This window comes from Varanus komodoensis, unplaced genomic scaffold (assembly GCF_004798865.1).
Source record: "Varanus komodoensis strain SLA01 unplaced genomic scaffold, ASM479886v1 scaffold2, whole genome shotgun sequence".
Classification (NCBI taxonomy): domain Eukaryota; kingdom Metazoa; phylum Chordata; class Lepidosauria; order Squamata; family Varanidae; genus Varanus; species Varanus komodoensis.
The window spans coordinates 2,180,849-2,194,128 of NW_025335568.1; positions in this window are offsets into that span (position 1 = coordinate 2,180,849).

Consider the following 13,280-nt stretch of genomic DNA (forward strand, 5'->3'; position numbering starts at 1 on the left):
TTAGACTCCTGGAAGCAGGATGAGCCAAGCCTGGGATCCTTCCCATGGTATTCAAATACTACAAGCAAATATTAAAACAAGATCCGGATGCATGCCTAAAATTCTCACTTATTGCCATGCAGGCAGTGGAACTGGGCCACGATTCTTCTCCAGAGGTGCACTTAAGTTCTCCAGCAACAGAAGTGGAACTTGAAACAGAAAAGGCAGGAGGAAAACCTTTTCTGAGAAATTGCTACCAGCCTCAGAGGGCAGGTGGCATCTGGAGACAGATTTGGCCCGGAGCCCCCTGACCTCCGCAGGCTTTCTTCCCCTGGCCCTCCTGGCTGCTTCCAGGTTTTCCTGCCTGCCTGTGCGCTCCCCGTCCTTTCCCTGTGCAAGGAACCACAATTTCATGACGATGCAGTATACCAACCATCAGGATCTGCCGCGGCAGCCTTAGGACCCATGTCGGCGGATCTCCTCAGCTGGGCACACGTTCCGACTGTATCATGTTTCTCTGAAAGGACAGTGGGAGCCTGAGAAGAGCACCCAATCAATATCAAGCAGCCCTTGGAAATGCTTCACCTATACACAAACACATGTGCATATATGTTCACGTGTACACACATGTGTGCCGGGGTGCGTTCCAACCATACGTGCATTTATTAATTTAATGCGATTTCTTTACTGAAGTCTAAGCTGCTTAGGTTATTTACTTCACCTGGATGTGAATTGCAAATTGGAAATAATATTCTCATGCCTCCTATCAGCTAGCACTGGGAATTTCAAAGCCAAGCCAAGCCAAGCCAAGCCAAAGCTACCCCCGTTTTTCTGTTCACTAGATGATGAAATTTGCAGCACTCAATTTATCAGGGAATTATGTTTGCCAGATTTCAGCAAGTAGGGGTGTTTTTTTGGTGGGGGGAGGGGTGTGCTACATTTACAGTGAGGTTTTTTAAAAATAAGGGGAATTGCTGAAAACTTTTCTAAAACAAATCTGCGTGCCTCGGGATGGGAATCAGGGTCTCTTGCTTGCTGGCCTCCTATGAAGTTAACACAGATGGCCATGCACTAGAAACAAGGTGTTTTAGTTGATGGTCCCTGATTTGTGGAACCCCCCCCCCCCCAGGGAAAAACGGTTGTTCCCATACAAAGCCTTCCAAGTGGCTCTCCAGACATTCCTGTTTCAGGTAGTTTCTTCTCGCCTGTGCAGCGAAGTTGTCCTTCTTATGAGCTTTTGGACAGCCGGTGGTGACTCTGTTGGCCTAGGTTCTACTGTAAATGGATTATTAATGCAAATTGTATTGATGGTTGCTTTGCAATCCTGCTATTTGTAATGTCTGGATTTAAAGTGTGCTGCATTATTGAAATGGTGGCTTTATGGTTCGCATTTGTTCTAAACTGCCTTGGGAAGTCTTTGTGTTAAGAGACAATCTTGGAAAGCTTTCAATTAACAGTAAACACATTTGAAGCTACCTGAACCAGTGACTGTCGATGTTTTACAGCAGTGAATTCCAAAAATTGATTATGTTTTCTGAATCAGCTGCCCATCAATGTCATTGGAGGGCCGGGCATTTCACGACTGGGCAAGGGAAACTTCTCTGCGTGCAGGCTCCCCATTGCGATCCACCACCTCCACTTGGTCGCCTATTTTTTGGCCCCCGGACACTGGAATTTCCTTGCAGGGGAAGTATCCTGCCCACCAGCCCTGCCCTCATGGGTACCTCAGTGCCTCTGTTGGGAGAATGTCGCCTGCCTTGGCTTTTCCCTCTGATTCTGCAGGCTCTTCCTTGGTCCACGAGGCTCTGTGATGTGAAGCATTCTAGAACTCTTTCCTGAAGGTCCAACTGCCTCCTAATTGGGCGTGGCAGCCAGCCTATCAGCATCCTGCACACAGGTTTTTGGTTTTTTTTAATAAGATTTATTCTTAATAAAAATAACAAAAAAGAAACTAAAAAAAAAAAAATCAATCATTGAAAACATCAGACCTACTAGGTCAGCCCCCCCACATTTTTTCTTTTTATGTTAAACTATAAACATATTGAAATCTATGCATAGTCCCGTTTCTCTAGCCAATGATAAAAAGAATCCCAAGTTTGATAGAACCTACACACAGTCTAAGTGGTGCAAGATGTGAGGGAGTGTGGCATAGTGGTTAGAATGCTGGACTGGGGTGTGGGGGACCCGGGTTCTGCTCCCTCATGCCAGCCGGGAAGCTCATCAGGTGACTCTGGAGCAGCCACCGATTCTTGGCTGAGCCCACCGCTCTGCCTGAGCCCGGTGGTCCTCCCTCCGCACATTCAAGGCAGCCGAATATTCTGTATCCACCACAGGACACCCAACAAACCCAGCCCTCCCAGAATTTACCCCTGTGCAGGCACAGGGGGATTGGTTGGGCCCAGTCTAAGCAACGACTTCCAGAAACCCTCCTGCTGAGCACGTCTGGGCCTGATCCCTTCAGAAGGGCCCGTCTGGAAGCAACCCCTCCTGCATGAGTTGGTCATTCTTTCCTTTCATTCCTGCTGCATCACAGGGTCCAGAGTCATAGCAGGATTGCCTGACTCGGAGAACTCTCCAGCTAGCTCACCGCCCCCAGCCCCTGTTGCTTCTGGCTCTTCTCGGAGCCTGCCCGGGCACTTGCGGGGAGAGGTCGCGAGAAGTGGCACGTCTCTCATCTCATCTCATCTCATCTCGAAGTCTGGAGCCCCGCGTTCCTCTGCCTCATCCCCTCCGCCCTCTCTCGGAATGCAGATTCCACCCTGGCGTGACCCTTGCGTGCGTGCCGGCAGCGCTGCCCACCCTCCTTCCCGACACTCATAGGATTGCTGCGGGAATAACACTCGGAGAGGCACCCTGTGGCCCAACCTGGGTTCCCTCCCAGAGGAAGCATGTGGAATGCAAATGGGACAAATACATGCATTTGAAATAAGGGGGCCGCATCCAGGTTCCCTTGCACAAAGCCGAAGGCCCACGTGCCCTTGGCAAAGAACCAGAGCCGGGGCCAAACCGGCACTTCCAAACCAGGGCAAATAAGCCGAAGGCACAGAAGGGGATTCCACTGACAAGTCCCACCCTGAAAGAGCCATCTGAGATGGCCTCCAGGGCTGCGCCACCCGCCACTGGCTTCTGGGTAAGCTGGTGGCCGCTTTCGCTAATACAACATGAGCACCCCCGGAGTGCTGGATGCTTCCCACCGTCCTTCCCGTTGCTCTTCTTATGCTCTTAGTGTTGCTGGCTTTTCATTGGCCTTGGATAGTTCTTTTCCCAGAGAGCACACACATTATGGTGTCAAGGTTGACTCTCCAAGCGATTGAATGCTTTGACTGGGATGGGGTTGCCCCAGGCACCTCTACAGGGCCTCCTTCCAGAAAATATTCCCACGGACTTTTCCAATGGTGGGGCTTTGAGCACTCCTTGCGAATAATCATGCTGCTTTGGCACACTTGAAAATTTCTCTGCATCTAGCATAGTGCTGGGATGCAAATGTTGCAAGATGCTGTTTCCTGGATGGTGCTCGGTTAATTTGGAAGCCGATTGTATCACATACTCCATCAGACACAGTTGGCTTGAGCGTAGCGTTTCGGCAGCCCCAACAATATTGGGAGCACCTTCAGCTTTCCCCTCCTCGACATGGCCAGCGGGGAAGGGGACTCCTGCAGCAAGCAAGTCGAGAAGGGGGCAGTTTGCAGATTATTTGGTATTATTTGGGTTTATAGGTATTTATCGGATGTTGACTTGTAAGCTGTTCAGAGACCCGCAACGTATGGGATGGGGTAAAAATACTGAAATAAATAAATAAAATAAACAGGGGCAGTGTGTCATCAGATTCTCCCTTTTCTCCAGATTCTCCCTTTGCTCGCCCAACGGAGAGGGGCCAGGCTGGTCTGAACTGGGCCGTCAGCCCTGGGAGCCCAGCTGCTCCCTCGGCCGCCATGCTGGGCACGATGCTTGACCCACAGCGGTGGAGCGAGGTGCCCCGCACACTTCCCCATCGTGCTGCTTCAGGAGGCGGCGCCTCCTCCCGGGGGCTCCAGTCTCATGTGCTGCCCGCAAGCAGGCAGAGCGGCCTTCGTGGCCTGGGCCCACTGGGGGAGAGGAGCCGTGGCCCCCCGGGAAGCCTGCCCTGGGCCACGCAGAGCGCGAGGGTATATTCACACGGGGAGGGATATCCCCACATTTGGAACGCTCTCCCCAAGGAGATCCACCCGGCGCCTGCCTTGCTTTCTTTTCAGCGCCAGGCAAAGACCTCCCTTTCAAAAATATATTTCCATAACTAATTGCCATAAGACCTTTGTTTGATACGTTCTGCTGCATTTTATTGTTGTTTTTCATGTGTTACTGTTTTTGTTATGCTTTTATCATGTTTTTGTCTTGCGGATGTGAGCCACCCAGAGCGCGGTGGTGCAACTGGGCGGCATACAAATGTTTTAAATAAATAAACGAACTAAATAAGTTGAGACGCACCGGCGAGAGGGCAGAGTGCAAAGCAAGCGAATGCTGGTATGTGCCAAATTAATTTATTGCCCCAGAGCTGGGCTGAGACGGACTCTCTCCTCCTCCTCCTCTCTGTGGCCAACTAAGCAGCGGAGGCGGCAAAAGAAGACCTCTTTCCCCAGTGTCGAGGAGGAGAGTGGATCGGGCTCTTGTGGGCAGATATTGCAGACCTGAGCCTTTCCCGGTCCCTCTGCCGGGACCTTGGCCTGTGCCTTGACCCGTTTCTCCGGGGAGCGCCGTTCCATTGGTGCTAAGCACTCGATTTGTACCACCTCTGGTCCGGCTTCTTCCTGCAAATGCTCCGCTTTTTGGTGTGGCAAGGAATGCTCACCCAGCACCTCTGACTGGCAGAACACTGTTTTTCTAACATGGTGCATAAGTCAACCCTTCCATTGGATGGACTGCCCGGTTTCCAGAAACTGAAACAAAGCACATCATTAAAACAATCAAAAGTAACAATGCTCCACCATATCCCTTCTTTCATCTACATATGGCATTACCAACTCCTGACAGTTCATCTTTTTCGATTAGAGTTGTCACGCATATTTGCAATGGATTTAATATCTTGGCAATTCTGCTCATAAGCAGAAACCCTTTAATGGGTGGATCTTCCCAGGCCCTCTTTTTGGTGCTCTGGGAGATCCTGAATCAGCCACTTTCCGTTACTCTATTAACACACTTTTTTGATGATTCACCTTGAATTTGATGGAAAATAATTTCTTTCAGTCAAGTTTTTGAAGGAGAACATTTCCCTGAAATTTCCTTGGAACGTTAACTGATATCATTTCAACATCTTAACTCTCAGCCGTATATCTCTCTGCGCTGTGTACATTGTCGGTTCCCTGTTGCTGCATGACGTGCACTGCAGTTCCATTGGGACTGGCATTTGTGATTTTATTTTGGTGTCTTACTCTCATCAACCTGCCTTCTGGCCAGGGAGACCGGCGGGACTGTCAGTGCGGGACAGAAGTTGAAGGAACACGTCAATGCATGACCTGCTCTCAGGAGCCGGCCCCTGATCACTGCCTCGCTCCCCTGCCTCAGCTCAGCTAAGTCTCTGGCACTGCATGCTAACAAATTTTGTTTATAGACTTACTTTCGGTCAGGTCTGGAGTGATCGACACATTTCCACTCCCCCACATAATAAAATCCAATCCAGTAGTCTTGAATGGCAGGGCGGATTTGATTTTCTATGAACACCTGCAAAAAGCACAGCCTGAACGTCTACCCTGAACGCGTGGACAAATTCCCTTCCCGGAGGCTTTTGGCTGTCCACCAAGGGACATCGAGTGGCATTTGCCAGTCCGTCACCTCCAGCATCAAAGGAAGCGTCCCTCTGGATCCCTGCTAGGGATTCCAGTTTCCGGGGGAACGAGAAAGAGAAGACTATTGTGCTCATGTGATCCGTCCATCCGTCCATCCCATTTCATTTGCATACTGCCCAACACTGCCCACCAAAACTATGATGCGACATCATGCGAACAGGATGCGGACTCTTCAACGTCCTGCATGTAGAAGCAGCTCAGCACGGATACCAAGAGATCACGTGAGCTATTGAGACCGGACAAGCAGACGGACAGGTGTGAGTTGGCCTGCAAGCACCTGCGGGACCTGGGCATGCACGCGGGGATCCTGGCAAGGACCGGGGCCTCGCTGACCACACGGCTGCTGGGAGCTCTGGAAGGGCCCGCGAGAGGCTGCTCAGCCGTTGTGGTGGCCAAACTGAGCCCTCAGCTTGCCCTCGAGGGCGCCTTGTCTCCTCCTGCCCTTGCTCCCCCCCCCCCCCCCGCCTTGCCAGGCGCCTGCTTCTTGTTCCTGAGTCCTGGCCTCGCTCCTGGCCCCGCTCTGCCTTGCTGGCCACTGGCCTCACGTTGTCTCTGGACTGTTGCTATGTGCCCCGAACGTGCTTGACCTTGCTGGTGTCTGATTTCAGCCTTTACCTGGACGCTGCCCTTCCCTCTGGCATCATCAGCACCATCCTTTCTGTACTGTCTGCAGCCAAAGCTCTCTGGGAGGTTCACAAGAATAGCCACCGAATCAAATACTGAGGCTCCCATCCGGATTCTCACCGAGCCTGGCCCTGCTTAGCTTCCAAGATATGGCAAGAGCAGGCCCTTCGGGCTACATGTGAGTCGACCTCTGCTTGGATTCGGAGGTCCAGATCTTTGCCTCTGGCCCTCTCGCATCCTGCTCACTCTCCCTCTCACACCCCTGGCCCTAATGCTCTTGCCACGGATGCTCACGGCCCGTGTCCCAGTGCTGGCAGCCGTCCGGTGCCTGGGCGCAGGGTCTGAACATGGAGCTGCAGACACGATGGCGCTGGCACCAGAAGAACCTCAGCTGGGAAGCATTCGACAGATGGGGGACTACTACTGAGAAGGCCTTCTTTCCTTCAGTTCCCATCAGCCCCGGCTAGCATGATTTATGGTCAGTGCTGAAAGCTAAAGTGCCTCCTTCATGCATTCACAGACCTCTTCCTTGCACAGTGTTCTTCATCAACCAAAAGCACAAAACACCCACAATGGATCTCTGAGCATGCACAGAGTGGCTTGTGGAACACAACCTAGGATTCACCTCCAGGAACAATAATTATGGGCATGCCTAACCCTCAGCCCTTCGGCCTGCTGAAGCTGAGCCCTGCTCCGCTTTGCACGCCGGTCCTCGAACCGGGCCACCATGCTCCACTGATGCCATCTCACGGGGTCGAGAGCTGAGGCCGTCTAACTGCGTCCGCGAAGCCTCCCTGTTCCACGTCCCCGCCTGCCAGCTGTGCATCTCGGTTCTTCCCAGGGACTGCCTGCCACCTGGGGAGTCTGGCCTCGAGGCGAGCATCTCCGCGTCTCTCATCTCAGTGCCTCCGCCTGGTGCACATTCCCAGGCCCCCTCCTGCTCGGTTCCCCCTTCTCCTCCTGCTTCTTCTGGAGACCAGCCAGCAGCCCTTGAGCTTGTGCATCCAAGGTGGCCCCTTTTCTCAGGAATTCTATGAATTACGCATCTGGGGGGCACGAGGAGGGGGCAGCTGCATCAGCTGTCTCCAGATTGTCACCCAAGCAGACTATTAGCAACCGGCCTAGCATCCCATGGAATGCAACATTCAAAAAATGCCGCTGAAGCATTTCAGGGGCCAAGGGGCACCCCGGCAGGCTCAGACGGCCCAGAAGAAGAGCCCTGCCCGTTCGGATGGAAGAGCCTTCTCATCCAGCGAGCTGTTCCCCACAAGAGCCACCCAGAGGCCTCTGTGAAGCTCCTCTGCTGCTCTTCATGAAGGAGCAGCAAAAGCCAAGGAGGTTGCAATGGCCGCACGTTTCTGCAGGATCCCCAAATGAGCTGTGCGATTGTCATGAAACTGCACATGGTTGCGCCTGCCTTTTCTGGATTGCAATGTGCTGCTCACCTCCTCCTCTGGACTTTCCACACAAATCAACATGGACTTTTGCTCCACACAAAATATTCTTGACTCTTCCCATGTGAGAGACCCCTTATGAAATAAATAGATGGCCTCTTTAAACAATACCCACTTTCGACGAAGCCTTGTAGAAATGTCCTCTTTGACCCAAGCCAGGATTGTGTGAGAGGGAGAAAGAGAAAGAAAGGCTTTAGTAGATGGTAGTTGGAATATTTTTGTAGATTAAAACAAAATGTATCATTGCAGTGAATCAATTACAGTCCGACATAATTAGTTGAACTAACAGATATTTAGTCTTCTGGAATGTTTCTTTCAAGAACAAATACATTTATCTGTCAAGCAGCATTGAGAACACAGAAGTACCCTTCTGCACATGTTTCACAGCAGCTGGAATCATGAGGCAAGCCAATCTAGGAGCCAGTCTAGCCAATCCCAGTGTTGGCTTGGGGTCACCATTGGTATGGCAACTGCCAAGAAGAGCCCCCTCCGTTCCCCTGCAGAAAAGCAGCTTCTGCTCCATGTGGGATGGGTACAGTCCGTTTGTTCCAAAGGCACGGAAATTTTCCATAACAGTCAAAAAGCAAGGGCAATTTCCCAATTCCCTGTTGAAATCTGGCAGATAAACCAGATTTAATCCCCTTTGTTCTTCTCCCGTTAAATGTCTTTGAACAAGAACTAAAACCAACACAAGTCACGCCTCTTGTCTCACTAACCATCCTCACGCCTTTGGCTGAAATACCTCAGTCACAGCGACCACAACCACATTAAATCCAAGCAGGTTAACAAAAATGAAAGTTACATTTCTATATACCTGCAAACTGGAAATATACCATCAAGGTTTGTTCCTTGGATCACATGGAAATCAGAGGCCCAATATGCGAACTCTTGAAGTCTGGTTCTTCCTTCACCCACCCCCATGCATTGCCGTAAACAGTAACACATTTCTGGTGGCATCTGGATGTGCCCTAGATCAGGGGGATGGACATTTGGTGGACGTTCAGCCTGATCCAAGAAGCTTCTCTTATGTACTCGTATTATGTTGGACAAGAATTGCTACAAATATTCTCTTGTCTGCTTGAAGACTTATTTGCCCCTTTTCAGCAAACCTTTGATCTTTTATTTCAGTTATAATATCATAGAATAGCAGAGCTGGAAGGGGCCATGAAGCCCATCGAGTCCAACCCCTGCTGTTGCAGGACACCCATTTACACTTTCCCACTCACGTGGCTGCCCAGTTTCGCCTTGAATGTCTCCAGTGTGGGAGAGCCCCCCACCCCTCCAGGCAGCTGGTTCCACTGTCAAATTGCTCTGACAGTGAGGAAGCTTTTCCTGATGTCCAGCCTGAATCTGGATTGCTGCAGCTTGAACTGATTATTCCATGTCCCACACTTTGGCACCAGCAAGAAGAGACCTTGACCTTCCTCTTTGTGACAGCCTTTGAGAGACTTCTAGAGGGATCTCATAACCCCCCTGAGTCTTCCCTTCCCAAGACTGAACATGGCCAGTTCCCTCAGTCTCTCCCCACAGGGCAGTGTTTCCAAACTCTGGATCGCTTTAGCTGCCCCCCTCTGGACCCTTTCTAATTTGGGTTTGGGTTGTTAGTTTTTTCAGTACTGTAGTTATGGATTGTTGAGTTGTTGGTTTCTTAGTTTTCAGTGCTGTTTCTTCATGTTTTGAAGGGAACTTGGTTTTGTATGTGTTTTGTTGGCAATGAAATAATTATTGCTAATTTTTATATATTTTGTTAGCCACTTTGGGCAATGCTGCTGTCGGAGGAAAATATATGATAAGTTTTACATGAATACAACACGAAGAACAGTATTTTGGTTTTGGGCAAAAGTTCCTCTTCGAACCTGCTTGAGGTTCAGCAAGGGCGCGAGATACACAGGACGGCGGGGTCCCGTCAAGAGCTTTGCAGAAAAGAGTTGTCCTTGAGTAAAGTGTTCAACGTCCCATTTCTCAACTCACCAATTGCTGCTTCCAGTTCAGCGTTTCTTCTGGACCAGGCCACCAATTCATCTGCTAATTTCTGAGCTTCTTTAAATATTTCTGTATCTAAAAGATGTACAATAGTTTGGGCCAGGGAAATCTTAAATAGTTACCCACATCTCTTTTAAATGTTAACATCCTGTCCCACTGGAACACGAAACAAGGAGCAACACCCAGAAGGGGGCAATGCAGACAGAAACAATCTTGGTTCTTGCTGCTCTAGCTCTTCACAGGGAGAGAGCAGGCTTAATCCCCAGCCTGACAGCTTCCCCAAGGCCATCCCCGTGATGTCAATAAAAAAAAAATATTGCCCTTGTACTAAAATGTGTCCCCTCTGCTGACACTGTATGGATTATGCCCCATGAATCATGATGCCCCGGACAGCCATCTGAGTGGGATGGTTTAACTCTGTCCTGCACTGAGCAGTGGGAGAACCTGATGGCCTTCTGGCCCCCTCCAATTTTATTCTTCTATGGTCTGGAAAAGAGGGCAGCCTGGTGAACTGGACACAAAGATGCACGGGGCATTGCCAAAGGCTGGTGTGGGATCGTGTTCTGAGCAGGTGTTTTGCCTCCCTTAGTCTTCCAAAACAACATCCCATAGTTAGTTAATGATCACCTGTTCTAATTTTGCCCTAGTAGAAACCAGAATTTCTCCAGCTGACGTGGTCCCATTGCTAAGAAGCTCTTCTACTTCACCGACTCTTTCCCACTCCCCCCCCCCCTTAATGCTCATGGTGGTGGTCTGGGTCCTATCTGCTCAACTACTTCAAGGATGTTCTTGGAGTTCCTCTAAGCTAGTTTCCAGAGAGAGCTGTGAGTGTGTGTCTCCCGGAATTCCCTTCAATGGGTCCATACTGAGAACCCCAGTTTGACCACAGCGAAGGTGCGGGGGGGGGGGTGCATCTTCTTTGGCATTCTTTGTCTATCCTCTGCACCGAAGTGCCGACTTGGTCATCAATAAACCTTGCCATTCCTTTGTACGAACGCTATTCTTCACGCTTGGTAATCCCCTGAAGTGGCCTTGATGGGGGATCCGAGTGGATCAGCCCCCCCCCATCCCGGCTGACAGATCATTCAGCTTGCCCCCTAGGTTCTTTCTCCTCCGCTTTGCACCCGGGCCTGCTGCAGCCACAGGGGGTGGGGTAGGGTTATCGGAATGCTTTGGTGTTGTCACCCCCATTTTAAAAAAAGGTGTGTTCTTCTGCAAACTCGAAGAACACTGATTCTGGGGGTTTCTCCATGGTTTTTCACTCTTAGCCCAGCTCTTGAGGACACAGGGACCCCCCTGGCCTTTCAGCGTGAGCCCAACCAGTCCACGTTCTGCTCCTCCAGTGGCCAACTGGGCGTCCCAGCGAGAAACCCAAAGGGAGGGCATGTGCACAGCACGAACCACCCACCCACCCAGCTTCCCCAGCAACCAGGGTGCGGGGCATCCTGTCTCCGATCCGGGAGGGGTCACGGAGCCATCAGGGCTATGAACCGGGGCAGCCGGTCTTCTTGAGCTTCATTTTTTCCCATTCAGCTCCATTGTTTAACTCCGAACTGCATGAAGAAGCATTTCTGTTTACCCGTCCTGCGCCTCCCATGATGTAGCCCCCTGGGATGGTGCTTTGGGTTCCAGTATAACTAGAGAGGCAGGAAAACCGTCTTCGTATTCACTTTCTCTGCACTACGTACCATTGATGAGCGGGAGAAGCCGGGGAGCCAGCCCTTTGCAGCAGGGGCCCAGGACTTTCCTCACCCAGCCTGACTCCACTGCCACCCACCCGCTAGGAGCGGTTTCTCCAGCCAAGCTCAACCCAGCTCGAAAGGAAGTCCACCGCGGGGAAAGTACCCGAGCAAAGGGCCAGGGCCCGGTCGTGGCCGCGCAGGCTGCAGTGCAGGTCTTACCATTTTTGCCTATCAGCGAAGGCATCTTTTTGAGCATGAATTGCCGAATGCCCTTAGCCGCTATGCGCAGTTTTGATGTTTTCCCCATTTCCCGCAGATCTAAGTGGAGGTAGAAAGGAAAGGAAAGAAATGGTGTTTTCATGCCGGAAGAGGGGGAAAGTCACGGCGCCACTTCCCCACCAGCCCGGGAACTGCTGGACTCGCCTTTGAACCAAGCTCCCCCCGATGTCCAAGTCACGGTGTTTTGAAAGCCATGGGTGGCAGACGTGTCCCGGGCGCCTGCTGGGCGTTCCCAGTGGCCTGGACGCCACCCCACTTCTGCTCTGGCTCCCCAGTTTTAGTGGGCAAAAGATACTCCTGGGTGCCGCCTGAGGAGTATCTCCTGAGTACGCAGGAGCAAGGCTGAGGGCAGAAGCGCCCATGGATCATGGCCTAACTTTTCAAGCACAGTTAAAACAGCTGCGCAATAGGGGTTCTGTCTAATAGAGAGTGCCTGGAACTTTCAGCAAAGGAATATTTTACTCAGAAATCCAAAGGAACAAGAGTTGTGACTTAGAGATTGGCACAGGGCTGGATCATGTCTCCTTTGCGTCTCTGTGTCTTTTTTAAATATATATTTTGAGACTGATGTAAAGCCTGGCAGGTTAATTTTGAGGGCTTTTCTTTGCCACAAGATTTGTACTTACACAGAACAGTTACAGTAGATGCAGCAAATATCAAGATTGTGCAGAGCATTATCCCAAGGTACAGACCAATCTCAGACTGCAAGAACTGGAGCATATGTTGATGAAAAGCAGCTAGCTTTCCTGGAGGAATGGGAAAGAAGGAGCTGCTTTAACCATCCAGAGACACACCCGTAAATGTCACTAAATGCACAGCTAAAAACAGGCCATAAAGAGGAAGCAAGCCCATTCACCTGCGTGGCTGAAAACTGCCACAAAGTGGAGGGAGGAATGAGGAACAGCCCTCTTTGCTAACCAACAGGGTAGTCCTGGGGACAAAGTGTCTGCTGCAGGACCTCTGGGGGAGAAGGACGGTGCCATACTTGGATTCTTGATTCTAAAGAAAGCAAAAGCCACCTGTAGCCAAACATGTACCCTGCATTTTAGGAAAGCTGGCTTTAATAAACTCACAGCAGTGATAAGGACCCATGGCAAGCAACTCAATTGAAGAGTCTAAGAAATTAAAAGACGCTTGCTCCTGGGGAGGAAAGCTATGGCAAATCTAGACAGCAGACTAAAAAGCAGAGACATCACCCTGCCAACAAAAGGGCGTATAGTCAAGGTGATGTTTTTCCCAGCTGCAATGTATGGCTGTGAAAGCTGGACCATAAGGAAGGCTGAGCGCCAAAGGATTCAGGCCTTTGAATTGTGGTGCTGGCGGAGACTCTGCGAGTCCCTTGGACCGCAAGGCGATCAAACCGGTCAGTCCTGGAGGAGATCAACCCTGACTGCTCTTTGGAAGGCCAGATCCTGAAGATGGAACTCAAATACTTTGGCCACCTGATGAGATGGAAGGAC